The 7,941-nt window shown below is 35.8% G+C and overlaps 1 non-coding gene across 1 annotated transcript; it reads right to left on the bottom strand.

Moving 5' to 3' along the window:
• Positions 1 to 659: 659 nt before the first annotated feature.
• Positions 660 to 857, bottom strand: LOC131828234 (U2 spliceosomal RNA). The gene has a single exon (XR_009352300.1). It is a non-coding gene; the product is annotated as a U2 spliceosomal RNA (small nuclear RNA).
• Positions 858 to 7,941: the final 7,084 nt, after the last annotated feature.

Below are 7,941 nucleotides of genomic sequence, written 5' to 3'. Positions count from 1 at the left end.
TTAATGTGCCATTGCCAAGTATGTGCTACATATTTGCATAGTGAAAACTATATACATGAGAGGTTTGCACAGTTTCCAGAAGAAGAGAAAAAGGGAAGAAGCTGACACTCATGGATTCTGTTTGGTGCTCTGTGGGAAATGAGCTCATTCCATGCCTGCCATTGTGATGTGATGACTTATATTTTATTATCTTGTTTACTTCTGTCACTTATTGAGAATCAATTATGCATTCAGGGTATGACACTATAGTACCTGTGTAGTCCTCACATTGGTCTGTAGCGATGAGGTGCTTGAGGTCCAGAGAGGTGATTCAAGTTTACAAAGCAAGTATTTGACAAAACCTCAATTTGAACTTATTTGTCTGACTCACACTTCATACTCAGTACCCCGAACCAATTCACATCATTACGGATTTCATTCAAAGAAAGTGAGAGCTTAACTGAGGGCTTGGATCATGAAAAGGTAATGGTTTAAATTCCAGCAAATGCTTACTGAAAAAATAATGTACCTTTGATATAGAAGTGTAAATAGGACCTTGGTTTATGAGTATGCTCATCATTCTTTCTTGTTGCCTAAAATAAGCTGAGATATGTGTGTCCTTTCAGCCTGTCATGTACATTAACAAAAAACATGCATTGAGCCCATTTTGTGTCATTTTATCATCATATGTATTGACTCAAGGAAGAAATGTTGCCTATTAAGTTTTACATTAATTAGAAACCCAATAACTCATTAAGAAATGATTTAGTTTTGCACTGCTTCCAATGCCGGAGTGTTTCCTGTTATTTTTGCTAATTTTTTTAAACTGATAAGAACAGATACTACACTTGATCTTAGCCAAAAGGCCGAGAAGTGATTTTTTTCGCTAACTTTTTAAAAAAATTTTTCTCCAATTGGATATCTATGCTGATACAAAACCTCTGAACTCTTTCAGATGGAGGCTGAGAAAGACATAGCCTCTATTAATATCTCATCACAAGCACTCTGAGATTTTAGGACATACGCTTAACTGTGTTGGCAAATAGATTAACCTACACTCGTTCTAAATCCAGGAGTGATGAGGGTTTTTATCTCTTCTCCCCCTCCCTTCTGGATTACCTCCCCCATCCCCATGATGCCTGATGACATCAGTGTCATTTTTGGCATGAGTGGCTGATGTTTACTCATCATAGGTTTTGTCCCAACATATATCTGTGGATCCTGGAAATACCTAAGGGACAGATCTCTGGGAAAACTGTATATTGACTCCTGGCTCCCAGGGGAATTTCTTCCAGGATTTTAGGGCCTAGTTTTTTTTTTTGTTTTTTTTTTTTTTTTTAAGATTTTATTTATTTATTTGAGAGAGAGACAGTGAGAGAGAACATGAGCGAGGAGAAGGTCAGAGGGAGAAGCAGACTCCCCATGGAGCTGGGAGCCTGATGTGGGACTCGATCCCGGTACTCCAGGATCATGACCTGAGCCGAAGGCAGTCATCCAACAAACTGAGGCACCCAGGCACCCCGTTTAGGGCCTATTTTTTCCCATAACAATGAGAACAAAGAAACACATATAGGCTTCCCTATGATATTTATAAAATGGCTTGAGGTAAAAATCTATAGACAACCTAACTTCACACCTAAAGAGCAAGAAATAGAATGAACAAACAAACTCAAATGAGAAAAAGAAAAAAAAAAGAATTAATAAATATTAGAGCAGAAATAAGTGATATAGGAACACCTTGGTGGTTCAGTCACTTGGGTGTCTGACTCTTGATTTTGGCTCAGGTAATGGTCTCTGCCCTGTGTGTCAAATCTGCTTGAGATTCTCTTTCTGCCCTTCTCCCTGCTTGTGCTCTTCCTTGCTCTCTCTCATTAGAAATAGAAATAGAAAGAAAGAAGAAAGAAAGAAAAAAGAAAAGAGAAATAAAAAAAAAAATACCCCAATAGAATAGATCAATGAAATCAGCAGATGGTTCTCTGAAAAAATCAACAAAATTTATACACTTCTAGTCAGACTCATAAAATAACACAAAAGAGGAAGTACTCAAATGAACATAACCACTAATGAGACCTAAGAAATAATCAACACCACAGAAATAAGAGGGCTTTATACTATTAATACTATATTAATTAATATTAATTGATACAAATTGTATGCCCCCCCAAATTTGACAACCTAGAAGAAATAGATAAATTCCTAGAAACATATAACCTACAAAACTGAAGCAAGAAGAAATACAAAGTTTGAACAGACCTATTACTAGCAATGGATTTGAATCAGTACTCAAGAAACTCCCAACAAACCAAAGTCCAGGACCAGATGGCCTCATAGAAGAATTCTACCAAACATTTGATGAAAAGTTAATACCTATTCTTCAAACTATTCCAAAAAATAGAAAAGGAAAAAAAAATTTAAAATTCATTTTATGAGGCCAGCATTACCCTTTAACAAAACCAGATAAAGACACTACAAAAGAGAACTATAGGCTAATATATCTGATGGATATAGATTTAATGATCCTCAATAAAATACTAGCAAACTGAATTCAACAATACATTAAAAAAAAATCACCAGAATCGAATGGGATTTATTTCCAGGATGTAAAGGTGTTTCAATATTTGCAAATCAATCACTGTGATACATCACATCAATAAGAAAAAGGATAAAAACTCTATAATTTCAATACATGTAAAAAAATCATTTGACAAAGTACAACATTCATTCATGTTAAAAACTCAACAAAGTAGGTTTAGAGAGAATGTATCTCAACATGATAAAGGCCACATATGAAAAACAAAACAAAACAGAACACCAAAACTAACATCATCTGGAATGAGGAAAAACAGAGCTTTACCCCTAAGGTCAGGAAAAAGAAGTATATGCACTTTCAATACTTTTATTCAACATAGTACTGGAAGTCCTACTCACTACAATCAGACAACAAAAAGAAATACAAGGCATCCAAATTGGTAATGAAGAAGTAAAATTTCTATTTGCAGATGACATGAAAATATGTATAGAAAAACCCTAAAAATGCTACCAAAAATCTAGAACTGATAATTTTATTCAGTAAAGCTGCAAGATACAAAATAACTGTATAAAAATGTGTTGCATTTCTATACACCAGTAATGAAGTAGCAGAAAGGAAAATTAAGGAGTCAATCCCATTTACAATTGCACTGAAAATAATAAAGTACCTAGCAATCCAGTACTTTACCAAAGAGGTGAAAGACTCATACTCTGAAATCTAAAACACTGAAGAAGGAAAATGAAAAAGATACAAGGAAATTGGAAGAACAAATATTGTTAAAATGTCTACACTACCCATGGCAGTCTACATATTTAATACCCTCCCAATTGAAATTCAAACAGCATATTTTACAGAACTAGAATAACAGTCCAGAAATTTGTATGCAACAACAAAAAACCCTGAATGGCTGAAGAAATCTCAAGAAAGAAAAACAAAACTGGATATATATCAATCCCAGATTTCAAGTTATATTACAAATGTGCAATAATTAAGACAATATGGCACTGGCACTATATATATATATATATATATGGAACAAAATAGAAAACCCAGAAATAAACCCATCATTTTATAGGCATTTAATCTTTGACAAAGGGGGGAAGACTATCCAACAGGAAAAGTCAGTCTCTTCAATTAATTGTGTTGGGAAAACTGGACAGCTACATCCAAAAGGATAAAAATGGACCACTTTCTTACAGTATAAACAAAAATAAATTTAAAATATACTAAAGACCTAAATATGAGACCTGAAACCATAAAAATCCTAGAAGAGAGCACAGGCACTAATTTCCCTGATATTAGTTTTACCAAGATTTTTCTAGAAATGTCTCCTGAGGCAAAGGAAACAAAACCAAAAATAAACTATTGGGACTACATCAAAATAAAAAGCTTCTGCACAGTAACAAAGAAAACAAGCAACAAAACTGAAAAGCAACTTCCTGAATGGAAGAAGATATCTGTGAATGACAAGTCTAAAAAAGGTTGGTATCCAAACCAAACCAACCAAACAAAATTAATCCATTGTATATGAAATTCACCATATTTACTAACTCTACCAGTATTCTATACAGATTTGCTCATTTAACTCTTTATGAAGTTCAGAGCAACTCACATGGGAATGAACTTGAATGTATTCAAATTAAAAGAGAAAAAAAAGCATGGAGGGGGCGTCTGCATGCTCAGTCTATTGAGTGCTTGACTCTGGATTTCAGCTCAGTCACAAAAAGTACACACATAGATCCATGGAACTGAATAGAGAGCCCAGAAATGGATCCTCACCTCTGTGGTCAACTAATCATCAACAAAGCAGGAAAGAATGTCAATGGAAAAAAGACAGTCTCTTCAATAAATAGTGTTGGGAAAATTGGACAGCCACATGCAGAAACATGAAACTGGACCATTTCCTGATACCACACACAAAAATAGACTCAAAATGGATGAAAAACCTCAATGTGAGACAGAAATTCATAAACATCAAGGGTGCCTGGGTGACTCAGTCAAGCATCTGCCTTTGGCTCAGGTCATGATTCCAGAGTCCTGGGATCAAGCCCCACATTGGGCTTTCTGCTCAGCAGGAAGCATGTTTCTCCTTCTCTCACTCTTCCTGCTTGTGTTTCCTATCTTGCTGTTTCTCTCTCTGTCAAATAATAAATAAAATCTTAAAAAAAAAAAATCCCTCAAAATCCTTGGAACACAGGCAGCAGCCTCTTCAACCTCAGCCACAGAAACTTCTTCCTAGAGACATCACCAAAGCCAAGGGAAGCAAGGGCATGAAGGAACTATTGGGACTTCAGTAAGATGAGAAGCTTTGACACAACAAAGGAAACAGTCAACAAAATCAAAAGACAACAGATGGGGGGCACCTGGGTGGCTCAGTGGGTTAGAGCCTCTGCCTTTGGCTCAGGTCATGATCTCAGGGTCCTGGGATCGAGCACCACATTGGGCTCTCTGATCAGCGGGAACCCTGCTTCCTCCTCTCTCTCTCTGCCTGCCTATCTGCCTGCTTGCGATCTCTGTCTCTGTCAAATAAATAAATTTAAAAAAAAAAATTTTAAAGGCAACAGATGAAATGGGAGAAGATATTTGCAAATGACATATCAGATAAAGGGCTAGTATACAAAATCTATAAAGAACTTATCAAACTCAGGACCCAAAGAACAAATAATCCAATCAAAAAAATGGGCAGAAGACATGAACAGTCATTTCTGCAAAGAAGAAATCCATATGGCCAACACACACATGAAAAAGTGCTCAACATCACTTGGCATCAGGGAAATACAAGTCAAAACCACAGTGAGATACCACCTCACAGCAGTCAGAATGGCTAAAATTAGTAAGTCAGGAAACCATAAATATTGGCAAGGATGCAGAGAAAGAGGAACCCTCCTACACTGTTGGTGGGAATGCAAGCTGGTGCAGGCACTCTGGAAAATAGTATGGAGGTTTCTCATAAAGTTGAAAATAGAACTACCCTATGATGCAACAATCACACCTACTGGGTATTTACTTTAAACATACAAAGGTAGTGATCCAAAGGGGCACATGTATCTGAGTGTTTATAACAGCAATGTCCACAATAGCCAAACTATGGAAAGAACCTAGATGTCCATCAACAGATGAATGGATATAGAAGATGTGGGGTATATATAAGTGGAATACTATGCAGCCATCAAAAGAAATGAAAAATTGCCACTTGCAATTCAGTGGATAGAACTAGAGGGTATTATGCTGAGTGAAATAAGTCAATCAGAGAATGACAGTTATCATATGATCTCTCTGATATGAGGAATTTGAGAGGCAGGGTGGGGAGTCATGGGGGGAAAAGAGGGGAAAAAAATGAAACAAGGTGGGACCAGGGAGGGAGACAAACCATAATAGACTCTTAATCTTGGAAACAAACTGAGGGTTGCTGAGGGGGAAGGTGGGAGGACTAGGGCGGTTGGGTTATTGGGGAGGGTATGTGCTATGGTGAATGCTGTGGATTGTGTAAGACTGATGATTTACAGACCTGTATCCATGAAGCAAATAATACATTATATGTTAATAAAAGAAATAAAATAAAAATAAAATGCCATACAGACTACTTTAAGTGCCTGGATAATTCTCCTGTGTTTACATGTTTATCCCCATCCCCTGAACTCTGGCAATCACTGATATGTTTACTCTCTCTATAGTTTTGCATTTTCCAGAAAGCATACCATTAGAATCATACAACTTTTTTAAGACTAGCTTCTTTCACTTAAAAATGGTTTGTGCACAAGTTGACAACTAATTTCTTTTTGTTACAAAATACTATTCCATTTTGTTTATTTATTTACTTGTTGCAGGGCATTTTTATTTGTTCAAGTATCTAACAATAATAAAGCTGCTATAAATATTTGCATGCAAGATTTGTTTTGGGTCCATCTGTTTTTAAATCAGTTGGGTGCCTAACCAGTAGTGCTGGATAGTATGGTAACACTGTACTTAGCTTTGCAAGAAACTATAAACCTATCTTTTAGAGTGGAGTACAATTTTACATTCCCACCAGCAAGAGAGAGTTCCTACTGCACTACAATGTCACCAGCAATTGGTGTTCTCAGGTTTTAAGGTTTTAGCTATTCTAATATGTGTATAGTGGTATATACATGGCAAATGATGTTTAATAAATTTAACATTATTTGCCATGCCATGTGTAACATTCTCTTTGGTGAGGTATCTGTTTACATCTGCTGTAAATTTTTAATCTGGTTGTTCATTTTGCTATTGTTGACTTTTAAGATTTTTTTTTTAGGTATAACTGACATACATTTTATTAGTTTCAGGTATGCAACATAATTTTCCAATATTTGTATATATTATGAAATAATCACCATAGTAAGTCTAGTTAACATCTGTCACTGTACATAGTCATAAAATTATTTTCTTATGATGAGAACTTTTAAAATTTACACTCTTAACTTTTTTTCTGGTACATTTATAGAGTCAAATATTTATGTTTAAATTTATCTTATTATTATTTTTCATTATTTTTTCTTTTTCTCTTTATGCTATTATATTTATATTTTTATTTAAATTAAATTAATTAACACATAGTATATTACTAGTTTCAGAGGTAGAGTCCAGTGATTCATCAGTCTTATGTAATACCCAGTGCTCATTAAATCATGCACCCTTCTTAATATCCATCACTTAGTTACCCATCCCCCCACCATGCTCCATTCCAGCAACCTTCAGTTTGGTTCCTACATTGAACAGTCTCTTACAGTTTGTTTCTCTCTCTGATTCCATATTATTTTATTTTTATCTCTCTTCCCTATGATCCTCTGTTTTTTTTTTTTTAAGATTTTATTTATTTATTTGACAGAGAGAGATGACAAGCAGGCAGAGAGGCAGGCAGAGAGAGAGGAGGAAGCAGGCTCCCTGCTGAGCAGAGAGCCTGATTTGGGGCTCCATCCCAGGACCCTGGGATCATGACCTGAGCCGAAGACAGTGGCTTAACCCACTGAGCCACCCAGGCGTCCCTGATCCTCTGTTTTATTTCTTAAATTCCACATATAGGTGAGGTCATATGGTAATTGTCTTTGATTATCATATGATAATTGTCTCTAATTGTCATATAAGTCATATGATAATTGTCTTGCTCTGATTTTGCTTAGCACAATACCCTCTAGCTCCATCTACATTGTTACAAATGGAAATATTTCATTTTTTTGATGGCGGGTTAATATTCATATATAAATACCACATTTTTACCCATTCACTTGTCAGTGGACATCTGGGCTCTTTCCAAAATTTGGCTATTATGGACATTGTTCCTATAAATATGGGGGTGCAGGTGCCCTTTGGATCACTATATTTTTATCTTTGAGTTAAATACCCAGTAGTGCAATTGCTGGGTCATAGGGGTAGCTCTATTTTCAACTTTTTGAGGAACCTCAGTACTGTTTTCC

This window comes from Mustela lutreola, chromosome 3 (assembly GCF_030435805.1).
Source record: "Mustela lutreola isolate mMusLut2 chromosome 3, mMusLut2.pri, whole genome shotgun sequence".
Lineage (NCBI taxonomy): Eukaryota > Metazoa > Chordata > Mammalia > Carnivora > Mustelidae > Mustela > Mustela lutreola.
Note: the sequence above shows the minus strand (reverse complement) of the source record. Positions and strands in the feature narration are given on the sequence as shown.